Raw genomic sequence first — 14,124 nt, forward strand, 5'->3', positions numbered from 1 at the left:
AATTTGAAAATAATAATAATAAGAAAGATAATACATTACTTCGTCTTGAATAATGGATACAGTAAGTCGTTTTCGTTTATATAAAGCTACTGAGCATTTATGTAATTACATATGAAATTTCTAGGGAAGCTTCTTTTAGCTTATATGTTTTTGTGTCAAACTCCGCGAGTTATCAGTAGGATCGAAACTTCTTTTGGTATTCAGATTGAATTTCGTACGTTTAAGTTACTTACGAGGTAGTGTGTGTGGCTAACCCCAAGTCTCTCGAAACTTTGTGAAACCAAATGTATTTTAAAGAGCCTTTAAGGGCATAACATACCAAGTAACTGGAGGACAACAAAATATCTTAAGGAGATGGATCTTACGCTACACATAAACCACAGAGACTCCTCACACTAGATCAACAGAGCACCGCTTCAGTTTGTATTGAGTATTGGATTTAACAGAGTAAACTTTGTTACAAGATATTGCATTTTGGTAAAGAAACATAGAAATTACCATTGTTCAGAAAAAGATATATATGATATTTAAAACAAACAAACAAAGCCATGACTTGCCGATTCTCACATGGTTAGATCGGTTTTGTATCATAAAGGGAATTGACAGCAACAGACTCTTAGACGAAGAGCTAAAGTCCCGACTATGAGACTATGGACAACGAAGCAGACACAGCTCAGGACAAGAAAAGAGATTGTGTACTTCACCTTAACCCGAGACAAGGCATAAATGACAGAATCCGCCATATAAGCCACTTTCTTAACCAAGTCATGTAGGTTGACACTATACTCATCTAGAAACAAAATCCCAAACGATAAGCTATAAACTGGGTTAGCCCACGTCCATTAGTCCATATCCATTTATCCATTTATTGTTGGTGGACAAAGAATGACGATATCCATTAGGAACCATGTCCATTAAGGACCAGACTCACTAACACTCATGTTTACATGGGCTGCCATGGAATACATAATAGACCATATAAGAAAAAATTATATTTTTAATCTTATAGCATACAAATTTTACAGTTTTGGCAGAACACTCGATTTTGCGGTTTTGACGGACAAACTCGATTTTCCAATCTTGCAAGGAAAACTCGATTTTCCGGTTTTGGCGGGAAAACTCGATTTTACGGTTTTGACAGAAAAATCGATTTTACGGTTTTGGCGGGAAAACTCGATTTTTCGGGTTTGGCGAGAAAACTCGATTTTTCGGTTTTGGTAGAACACAATTTTCCGGTTTTGGCGGGAAAACTCGATTTTGCAGTTTATTTTGCGGTTTTGGCAGGAAAACTCGATTTTACAGTTTTGACGGGAAAACTCGATTTTGCGGTTTCGGCGGGAAAACTCGATTTTTTGGGTTTGGCAAGAAAACTCAATTTTTCGGTTTTGGTAGAACACGATTTTCCGGTTTTGGCAGGAAAACTCGATTTTATAGTTTCGGCGGAAAAACTCGATTTTGCGGTTTCGGCGGGAAAACTCGATTTTGCGGTTTCGGCGGGAAAACTCGATTTTGCGGTTTCGGCGGGAAAACTCGATTTTGCGGTTTCGGCGGGAAAACTCGATTTTCCGGTTTTGGCGGGAAAACTCGATTTTACGGTTTTGGCGGGAAAACTCGATTTTTCGGTTTCGGCGGGAAAACTCGTTTTTCGGTTTTGGCGGGAAAACTCAATTTTGCGGTTTTGGCGGGTAAACTCAATTTCTTCGATGGAACTCAGTTTCAATCACCAAAATCGCCAAAGGAGTCACATAAACTCTTTTTCACTATGAAATGAAATTTTCCAATTTTCCTCCAAATTTTGGAAACCCTAGAATTTTTTTTTAATTGGGCCACCCATGTCCGTATTAACCAAATCCACAAACACCCATAGATTAATTGGTTTCCCAGTTTTGACCATTTAAAGCCCATCTGAAAATATGGGTATTACTAATGGAAGCCCAAATATATTTGGACATGGACACCCATTGGACATCCCACCCATTTTACAGCTCTACCAAAGGACAACGGCATGTTTCAGTATAAAATGGTATTTGACAGTTTATTTATTCAATATACAAAGAGCAACCGCATCGCATGAAGATGCGTTAAATGCAAAGGAGACACCACAATAGTACTGCAGAAAGTAAATTGAGAGACAAAGCACTACAAGCAAACACTTATGTTTTATTAGAATCTGTTTTAAACAATCTATTACATGATCTGCTTAATTCAGCTTTTACACGTCTAGTGTTAACACCCTAACACACGCTACTGAAAGATTCCTAAGCTACAATGCTTATGTCTCTCTCTTCCGTCAAGTACTTTAGCAACTGCATCAGCACGACCAAGACCACACTCAAGAGTTTTTCTCTCTTTATAAAATCAGCCTCTGTGTCCGTGTCTTTCCCGACGACCCTTAGAGCTATCTTATCATTAACTTCACGTTCTTCAATGCATTTTCTCCAAGGCATAATGAATATGGACATCTTTCATAACAATAAGTGCAACTTTCCTTTTTTGGAATTGCACTTATTCCACTTCTTTTAAGTCATAAACTTGCTTCCCAAGTTTATTCCTATTGTCTTTTCTCCAAGATACCCTCTTTCTCTCCAAGTCTCCACGACTCCAGCTCATCATCTTGACTTCACATGGTCTTCACCACTCAACATGTCGTCTGCGTCAGCAACTACGCCAGCGACTACTTCAGGGCAGACATCTTGCATCTTCAATCTCCCCTTTTTATCTTTGTGTGCCGATCAAGCACAACATTCTTCTGGTTCAATAACCATGTTCCTCACCCAAGACTGTGATGATGAAAGTGATTATGTAGAGGAAGAAAATAGAAAAAGAAGCAGAGAAATTGATGATCTTCTTTGGTTGTTCGCAACTTGTGAACTCTTGAAGAAAAAATTAGAGAAAATTATGAACTCATGAATTGTTCAGAATTCATTATCTTCTTTGAATTTGTTTAATTCATTTGGAAAATGTAAAAAAAAAATAGAGGACGAAGATGAAGAAAGAGAACTTGTATGTTAAACAATACAAGTTTTTCATTACACAAGCTTCCTATGTTACCAATACAAACTTTTTAGCTGGATTCCTTTTTGTTGGGTGTTGAATGTGTCAGATAGAGAGTGGAGAAGGTTTCACTGTAGGAGAATACAGTTCATTCTCTCTGAACGAGGAAAATTTCGAAATCTAATTCAAAATCTTTTCTAAATCCTATTTTACTTGGCAATATATCTAAAGATGTTATGAAAAGAACTGGAATTTTATTATATCGAGGGAATTTAAATAAAGTAAAAATTTATACCCGTAGAATTTATAACACTGATAGAAAGAGTTTATTATAGAGAGAAGAGAAGGTTGAGGTGTGTTTTACAATGAACGAAACCGTTCGTATATATAGAAAAAAATTTACTATGCAAATAGTGCAGTGGACCCCACATCTTTATATTTTCAACAATTGCGGTGGCTGTGTTATTTGACTTTCATAACACTCTCCCTTGGGGGCCGGTGACACTATCCGCTCCCGCTTAACGTCTTTGTTGCCTCGTTAAAAACCTTTCCAGGAAAACCGAATGGGAAAAACCATAGTAAGGTAAAAAGAGTACAACTACGTAAGCTCCCCCTCGAATGAACAGTCATAGATCCTTCTGATGGCGCATTCCAATGTTATGGATGTGTTTTCTGAATACCGAGGTAGGGAGTGATTTTGTGAAGAGGTCGGCTGCATTGTCGCATGATCGAACATATCTTACTTCAATCTCTTTATTCTTCTCGAGCTCTTGAGTGTATGAGAAGAACTTCGGAGGTATATGTTTGGTTCTATCGCTTTTGATATATCCTTCCTTCGTTTGAGCAACACATGCCGCGTTATCTTCATATAGAATAGTTGGCTTCGAATTTTCGTCAATTCCACTGCTTGAACAGATGTGTCGGCTTATTGATCTTAGCCATACACATTCTCTACTTGCTTCATGGAGTGCAATGATCTCAGCGTGATTTGAAGAAGCAGCAACAAGTGTCTGCTTCTGAGAACGCCAAGATATGGCGGTGCCTCCAATTGTAAAAACATATCCTGTCTGGGATCGAGATTTGTGTGGATCTGACAAATAACATGCATCTGCAAAAACCAATCATTTGACCTTTTGAACTTTTAGGATAAAACAAGCCTAAATCAGTTGTTCCTTGAAGGTAACGAAAGACATGTTTAATTCCATTCCAATGTCTTCGCGTAGGAGACGAACTGAATCTCGCTAAAAGATTAACAGCAAAAGATATGTCAGGTCGAGTACAATTTGCAAGATACATAAGAGCTCCAACTGCACTTAAGTATGGAGTTTCAGGACCAAGTATTTCTTCATTTTCCTCAGATGGTCGAAACGGATCATTTTCAACATTAAGTGATCTAACGACCACCGGGGTGCTAAGAGGAGTTGCTTTATCCATGTTAAAGCGTTTCAATACTCGTTTGGTATATGTAGACTGGTGTACAAATATACCCTTTCGAGAATGCTCAATTTGTAATCCTAGACAATATTTTGTCTGCCCGAGATCTTTCATCTCAAATTTTCCTTTCAGATAGTTTGATGCCTTTTGGATTTCGTTTTGAGTTCCAATAATATTAAGATCATCAACGTACACCGCGATTATCACAAATCTGGATGTTGTTTTCTTTATAAAAACACAAGGACATATAGGATCATTTGTGTATCCTTCTTTTGTTAAGTGTTCACTGAGACGATTATACCACATTCGTCCAGATTGTTTTAACCCATATAATGATCTTTGCAATTTTATTGCACATAAATCTTTAGGTTTGGAACTTAACGTTTCTGGCATTTTAAATCCATCTGAGATTCTCATATAGATATCAGTATCTAATGATCCATATAAATATGCCGTAACGACATCCATGAGACGCATTTCTAAATTTTCATTGGCCGCTAGGCTCATCAGGAATCTAAATGTGATTGCGTCCATAACAGGAGAATAAGTTTCCTCATAATCAATTCCTGGCCTTTGAGAGAAACCTTGGGCTACAAGACGAGCTTTGTATCTTGTAATCTCGTTTTTCTCATTTCTTTTTCGGACAAACACCCATTTGTACCCATTGGTACAATTGGCATAGATGCCGAGGAGTTCGACACACTTGAGACCAGTGTCCCTTCGATCCACATCTGTAACAAACGTTCTCAATTTTATGAGTAGGGTTTTCTTGGGTTTTTTTCCCTTTTACCCGATCAGATCGATTCCATGTGTTGAATCCCCTTCCTCTTGGGTTGTTACTCCTTTCATGGTTGCGGTTAAATCGATAACCACGACCACGACCAAAACCACGATTGTGACCACGGCCACGACCACGCCCACGATAGGAATAATTCCCTTTTTCCGGATTTTTTATATCTGTTGCATTTACCTCAGGGAATGCTTTGGTTCCCGTGGGTCGGGAATTGTGGTTTTTAATGAGGAGTTCATTATTTCTCTCCGCTATCATAAGCGCCACAACGAGTTCAGAGAACCTCGTATACCCACAATTTCTATATTGTTCTTGTAGAACATAATGATTTTTGTGGAACGTTTGGTAAGTTTTCTCGAGCATTTCTGCTTCCGAAACAGGCTTACCGCAATAATCTAATTGCGCCGCTATTCTCAATATAGCGGAATTGTACGTTTCCACTTTTTCAAAATCTTGAAATCGTAGATTTTTCCACTCATCGAGTGCATGGGGGAGAGTAATTTTCTTTTGGTTATCAAACCTCTCCTTTAGAGCTTTCCAAAGATCTAAGGGATCTTTGGTTCTCGCATAATCATGCGTAAGGTTTTCATCTAGATGCCTTCTCAGAAATATCACGGCCTTAGCCTTTTCATGAGAGGTTGATATATTGCCTTCTCTTATTGTTTCGAGTATTTTCTCGGAATCTAGATGAAGCTCCATGTTTGTAACCCATGCCGTGTAGTTTGTGCCAGTTACTTCCCATGCTGGAAACTGAAGTTTCTCGATTTTTGCCATTTGTATTTCTAAAGCACATAAATAAAAATTATTAGAATATTATTGATATTAAAATGAACCGTTTACATTAATCATGCAAGCAATTACAAGGAGAAGCGATGTAAAGAAAATTAAACCGATATTCATCTTAAATTCACTCGGAGTAAATTCTCCAACGAATAAACCATAAATAGAAACACAAATAAAAATGGCACATAAAAACAAAAGTGCGCAAATCATCTTTCTTGAAATGAAAAATCGGAGGAGAGCGATTTGAAATTTTTTTTTTTTTTTTTTTTGAGAGAAGATGAAATGTTTTGGATGATGAAATGGAGTGATAATGAGTTGTATTTATAGATAAAAATTATTGTTCATGACCGTTGGAGAAAGGAGAAATTTTTGAAAATTTTTCTTTGTGACCGTTGGTGTTAAATCGAGTGCACCAAAAATTAGTCTGAAAATATCGTATTAAACAGTCAATCAAATCTATAAAATTTCATAAATGAAAAAAATTATGGCAATGAAATATTTATGTTATGACAGCAAATCATGCGACGGCTCAGCCGATCAATGCAGAGTAATAAATAAATTATACGGCGGCTCGGCCGACCAATTAATAATAAACAGAATATAAGGCGGCACGGCCGACCAATAAATAATAAACAGAATATAAGGTGGCTCGGCCGACCAATAAATAATAAACAGAATATAAGGTGGCTCGGCCGACCAATAAATAAATTAAATTACTAGTAAATAATATAGGCGGTATTCCGGCTATTATAACATGATATAAATAATAGTAGATGCGGTATACCGACCATTATAACAGTGTATAAATGATACAAATAAATTTTACCGAATCGCAGAGTGATCGTGCTGATAACGTGTTATGAAAAGAACTGGAATTTTATTATATCGCGGGAATTTAAATAAAGGGAGAATTTATACCCGTAGAATTTATAACACTGATAGAAAGAGTTTATTATAGAGAGAAGAGAAGGTTGAGGTGTGTTTTACAATGAACGAAAACGTTCGTATATATTGAAAGAAATTTACTGTGCAAATAGTGCAGCGGACCCCACATCTTTATATTTTCAACAATTGTGGTGGCTGTGTTATTTAACTTTCATAACAAAAGATACTAATTGTATTTGCCCTACACTCTTTGAAACAGAAACATCACTATAATAAAGGGTAGTGTCGACAATTTCATCACACCACGTCACTAAGCTCTCTGCTACTTTCACTGTTTTTGACACTTAATTAATTTCATTATTTTCCTTTGTTTTTGAGCAAATTATCCCTAGAAAAAATCTCAAACCCGTCACTTGAGTTTAAACTCTATTCTCATTGGCCCTCTTAATTGATTTACTCTACATTATTCACTTATCTATTAAATGGCATATGGGTCACTGCTTAGAGATTAGTGCTTTGTTATATTAGCTGAATCAAAATAATACATCAAATACTACGCGTAGCACTGGGCCAAACCTAGTTTTTATATATTAGATCAAAATAACTATAAAACTGAATATACAAGTACCTATTTAAGTTATAACTATTCATTTCAGATATTAATTGTATCTTCAGATTCAGAATGATTTCTGATTTTTTGGATCTTTTTGGATACTCGTCCCTATTCAGACCAGGTTCATATCATCTCCACTATCAGAAGTAGAGATTGGAATTTTTGGTTTAGATTTGGTTCAGATTGCGTGTTCAGTAACAAATTCCCATGCCTAATTGCGGATATACAACGATCAAATAACAGAGCCTGAGCCTAAAAGGCGGATGGTGGTAAATAGAACTTTACATCTTCAAATTTTGTTTACATTTTGAAGGAGAAAAGACCTTTGTTCATTGTTTTTAATTAACAGTGTACTAAGATTAGAGAAGATGTGAAGTCCGGTGTATGATGACAATCTGGCTGAGTATTACGATATGATATATTCTCATATCTTTGTATATATGTTAGTTTCATATTTCTACATATTGCCTTATTCATGACTAGGTTTAGAAACTAACACAGAGATTGTATAAATACCTTGTAACGATGTTTGGAATAAGACAAGTTGATAATAAGCAATTCATATTTTGTCATGGTATCAGAGCATTGATCCATTATTTTCGATTGCTTGAAGTTTATCTTTCTTCTACAGATCCGCCTCTGTTTCTAAATACAGAAAACAGAGCCGCTTGACAAATAGAAAGCTCGCAAAACAGAGCATCTTTTTGAATCCATAGTTGTCTGTGTACGATGGCTCTTTCAACCACAACCACGGAAACTAAACGACGTACCATATCGCCCTACGATCTGACATCCAGTTACAACCCGGGTGCTGTGATTTCATCCCCGTTACTTAACGGTACGAACTATGACGAGTGGGCAACTAACTTGCGTATGGCTCTCAGCTCGCGCAAGAAATTCGGCTTTATTGATGGAAGTATACCAAAGCCAGCAGCAGATTCGGAGAACCTAGAAGACTGGGTAGCCAACAATCACCTGTTGGTGGGTTGGAATAAACAAACCATTGAGCCTAAACTACGGTCATCAATCTCGACTAGAGAGGTGGCAAAGGAACTATGGGATATCATCAAAAAGAGGTTTTCAGTGAAGAGTGGCGCTCGTCTTCAGCAGCTTCGCAACTCGCTGGCTACTTGCAAACAGAATGGAGCTTCTGTCGATGACTATTTTAGAAGACTGACGAAGATTTGGGATGGCATCAGGGAGTGTATGAATTCAAAACAATGCAATTGTGGAAAGTGTGAGTGCGATCTTAATACAGCCCACGAAGCAGAGAGAGAGGTTCTACGGGTTCATGACTTTCTCTCAGGTTTAGACGACTCAGCACATGGGGTTATCCGTTCTCAGATCTGTGCCATCACTCCATTACCTGAGCTCGATAGTGTGTATCAAACCATTGTCCAGAATGAAACAATACGCTCCACTGTAGCTCAAGAAACTCCTGTAATGAGCTTTGCCTCACAACTTGCAGCTTCAGCATACAACAAGGAGCAGACTCTTCGTCCAAGTGGAAACAATCGGAAGCATCCTGCTAACCGTGATCCAACTAGAAAGTGTTCAGTGTGTGGTCGGATGGGACATGAGGCAAGTTCCTGCTATAAAGTTATTGGATATCCAGAGGGGTATGGATCCTTAGGTCGTGGACGCGGCACTTCAGGTCGTGGTCGTGGAGCTATGCCAAGAGCAAACAGCACACAGATAATGGGAGCCAATGCCGCAGCTATTGCATCACCGGTGACTCTTACAGATGCAGATCGACAGGGGCTTAGTGGCATCTCCAATGACCAGTGGAAGATAATTCAGCGTATGGTGGGACAGACACCAAAGCCAGAGTCTTTAAGTGGTAAGATTGATCATACTGACTGGATTTTGGATACAGGTGCGACACATTATATGACTGGAAAAATAGAGTGTCTGGAAGACATTCATCTTATACTTCCGGTGTCCGTGCGATTACCCAATGGTTTAAACGTTCTTGCTTCACAACAAGGAACTGTTACTTTGAATCCAAACTTAATACTCCATAATGTCTATCTCGTGGATGGTTTTGACACCAATTTGATATCTTTTGGCCAATTGGTTTCGGATAATAGACTGGTTGGACAGATCACTGATAAGCTCTTGTTATTACAGGACCGCACTACAAAGACGCTGATTGGGATGGGTGAAAGAGAGAGTGTGGGACTGTACCGGCTATGTGGTGTTGGGAAAGTTACTTCGCTGCATACAAGTGTTCGAGATGACTCAGTTCTATGGCATCACCGACTAGGTCATCCTTCTCCTCGGATTGTTAGTTTGCTTCCTGGTGTTTGTAGTGGTAGTAGCAATGAGATTTTGAAACAATGTGATATTTGCTTCCGTGCTAAACAGACTCGTCAATGTTTTCCAGACAGTTCAACATATTCTAATGCAATTTTTGATTTGATTCATTGCGATTTATGGGGTCTGTATCGTACTACGTCTCTATGTGGCACACGTTATTTTTTAACTATTGTTGACGATCATTCTCGAGCTGTTTGGGTATATCTTTTACAAGATAAGACATCTGTGTCATGTCATATACAGAATTTTGTGGCTTTGGTTCAGACGCAGTTCTCAAAGAAAGTAAAGACAATAAGAAGTGATAATGGGACAGAATTTCTTTGTCTCTCAAGATTTTTTCAGGTGAATGGAATTCATCATGAGACATCATGCGTGTATACACCGCAGGAGAATGGACGTGTCGAGCGCAAGCATCGACATATATTAAATGTAGCTCGAGCATTGAGATTTCAAGCTCACCTTCCTATTGAATATTGGGGAGAATGTGTGAAGACAGCGGTCTATCTCATTAACAGGACGCCGTCCCAGCTCCGCAATGGTAAAACTCCTTTTGAAAAGCTACATGGAAGGGTTCCATCGTTTAGCCATCTTCGCACCTTTGGTTGCTTACCATATGCCCATAATATCAATCACAAGGGGGGCAAATTTGCTCCATGGAGCAGGAAGTGTGTCTTTCTTGGGTATCCAGTTGGGAAAAATGGATGGACGTTACTTGATCTAGAAAAAGACACTGTCCTCATCTCGCGAGATGTTGTGTTTTGTGAGGATAAGTTCCCATTCTCCAATTCCCTGATCACACCAGTGCCTGCTACATCAGACGTGAACCTAAAAACAAGGGAGATCTCCTTTGATGCGTCTGATTATGAAAGTGTGGTGTCGGCTACAGAAGAACCAGTGGGTACTGAGACTCCGATCCTAACGTCTCTTGTACCAGAAAATGCGACACCAAGTGTAGCAATGGAGACCGATACTGCGATTCCTATGGCAGATTCACCAGAAGCTACAAATACTGATACTATGGGTGTTATGGTTCCTACAACAGAACCACAAGAGGCTGCTAATATTGACTTAGAGGAGCAGATACCGGCTGACTTGGGACGTGGTCATCGTTCAAAGGTTCCTTCGACAAGGTTACGTGACTACGTAGTCAACATAGTCACCATCGAATGTCCTCTCTCTCTCTCATCATCTTCACCCTCTCCACAGCTGTCTTCAGGTTTGGTTTACCCTCTTTCTAAATTCTTATCTTGTGAAAAAATTTCTGCGTTGCATCGTAGCTTCTTAGCAGCCATAACGGCTCATGATATTCCAAAGTCGTTCAAAGAGGCGATGCTTGATAAGATATGGAGAGAGGCTATGGGTACTGAAGTACATGCTCTTGAAAGTCAACATACATGGGATCTTCAAGAGCTTCCACCAAACAAGAGAGCTCTTGATAGTAAGTAGATTTTTACGATAAAATACCGATCTGATGGTACTATTGAACGCTTCAAGGCGAGGTTAGTTGTATGTGGAAACTGGCAGAAGGAAGGGGTCGACTATACTGATACATTCTCGCCTGTTGCAAAGATGACGACAGTTCGAGTTTTCTTGGATTATGCAGCTAAGAAGAATCATGAGGTTCATCAGATGGACGTTCACAACGCATTTCTCCATGGCGATCTTCATGAGGAAGTTTATATGAAAATTCCACAGGGGTTTGCTTCTCCAAACGAGACTCGTGTATGCAGACTTCGCAAATCTCTCTATGGGTTAAATCAGGCTCCGCGGTGCTGGTTCGCAAAACTCAGAGATGCTCTCCTCAAATATGGTTTCACTCAGACCAAGTCTGATTACTCTCTTTTTATTTTCTCAAAACGTGGAGTATCTCTCAAGGTTTTGGCATATGTTGATGATTTGATAATCTCTGGAAGTAGTCCATCAGAGATCCAGCTGCTCAAAGATTACTTGTCGACATGTTTTCACATGAAAGATCTGGGCATTCTGAAATATTTTCTTGGTATTTAAGTTGCAAGGAGCCCTACTGGTTTCTATTTGTCTCAACGGAAGTACGCCACAGACATTGTTACGGTGGTAGGACTTCTTGGCTGTAAGCCAGCAGGATTTCCCATGGACCAAAACCATAAACTTGGTCGTGTAAAAGGACCGATCATGTCTGAACCCGCACGTTATCGTCGACTTGTTGGGAGGCTCATTTACCTTTCTGCCACAAGACCAGATTTGACGTATGCAATGCACATATTATCACAGTTTATGCAATCACCTAAAGAAGAACAATGGCTGGCTGCACTGAAGGTGGTTCGATATTTGAAAGGCACTCTTGGACAGGGTATCATACTACGAGCTGAATCTCCATTCCATTTAACAGGCTGGTGTGATTCAGATTGGGGAGGTTGCCCGATCACGCGTCGTTCGCTTACCGGTTGGATTGTTCAGTTGGGATCATCTCCAGTTTCATGGAGAACCAAGAAACAAGATACAGTTGCGTGTTCCTCAGCAGAAGCAGAGTATCGAGCGATGGGAGCAATTACGAAAGAGCTTCTCTGGCTAAAATCATTGCTTCGTGAGATTGGAATTGAGCACAGTGGTCCTATTACACTGTTTTGTGATAGTCAGCCTGCGATTCATATCAGTTCTAACCCAGTTTTCCATGAACGTACGAAGAATATTGAGATAGAATGCCATTTTATTCGAGATGAGATCATCAAGGGAGTCCTAAAACCATCCTACGTCTCTACTACAAACCAACTTGCAGACATTCTGACTAAAGCTTTGGGATGTAAGGAATTTGAAAGTTTTCTTTTCAAGTTGGGCATTCGAAACTTGCATGTTCCAACTTGAGGGGGGGATATTACGATATGATATATTCTCATATCTTTGTATATATGTTAGTTTCCTATTTCTACATATTGCCTTATTCATAATTAGGTTTAGAAACTAACACAGAGATTGTATAAATACCTTGTAACGATGTTTGGAATAAGACAAGTTGATATTAAGCAATTCATATTTTGTCACTGAGAGATACATGACGAACTTGAATAATTTGTAACTAACAGCTTCTGACGAGAGAAACTCGGCTTTTGTGATTCTGGTCTCACTAATTTGATCAAGCGGATGGGTTGTTTGTGGTTTTTGAACGTGATATATATATATATTATTATTATTAAAATGTAGGGATTTATGTAACCTCTTGTGGAAAAAAGAAAACGTATACTATGCAGAATGTTTAGAGGGATTTCAGCTTTGTAATTACTGTTCTAACTAAGCTTTGGAATCTTAACCCCAACCCAATACTTACCACTTGGGAGCAAAAAACATAATCGCATTATCTCCACCGTTGGATTCCATCTCGCGACCATAGGAAACAATTCTACAAATTCATCGAATTCTGGATCCGCCAGTATTAATAACAGCATGATTAACCCGGAGTTATGATGGAGTTCTTACCGGAAGTTAAAAAACTGTTTTTTAATTTTTAACTAAAAAACTGTTTTTTAACTTTTAACTAAAAAACTAAGAACCGGTTTTTAAATAAGAACTTCAAAAACCGGTTCTTAAATAAGGACTTTAAAAACTGGTTCTTAACTTTTTTTAGTTAAAATTTAAAAAACAGTTTATTAACTTCTGATAAAAACCCCGTTCTAAGAATCTCGGGTTAATCATGGTTTAAGATTTTGAAAACATATTTTCACCAGCCAAGTACTTAATTGTGCAGATACTGCTGATGATGCTGTTGAACTATTCTGATTGAAAGTGCTGCACATTACTGTATTCCAATCATGGCGAGCGAAAGATAGAGTAGCCTTATCATAACTCTTCACAGATTAGAAAGAAAAAAAAAATTCAGTTTCTTATTTCATAAAAATATTATATGCATAAAGCGTACGAAGACTTACCACATGATCGTCGTTTTGCAAAAGGAACGTCAGTAAATACAAAATCAAAGTGTCCAATACGACGAAATGATCTACTAATACAATCAACAATCTCGTGACTTGAGGTCAACGTTGACTAAAAATCCAAGCACGTCCATCCGGGTATTAAATTTCGCCAACGTAAGTTCCACCAATGCAAATCTTGACTCGAGGTCCACGTTTACTTTTTGATGATTCAAAATATGTTTGCTGACTTTGACGCCATAAAAATAACAAAAAGAGATAATTGTTGCTGTATACGTATGGTTTATAAGGAACAAAAATATACTTCTTCTGTTTCGATTTAATTGTGTTGTAGGAAAACCATTTCGTTTCAAAATAAATATCGTTTTAAAGTTTCAATGTAGAATTTATTAATAAGATTTTTT

This window comes from Brassica napus, chromosome C4, assembly GCF_020379485.1.
Source record: "Brassica napus cultivar Da-Ae chromosome C4, Da-Ae, whole genome shotgun sequence".
Classification (NCBI taxonomy): Eukaryota; Viridiplantae; Streptophyta; class Magnoliopsida; order Brassicales; family Brassicaceae; genus Brassica; species Brassica napus.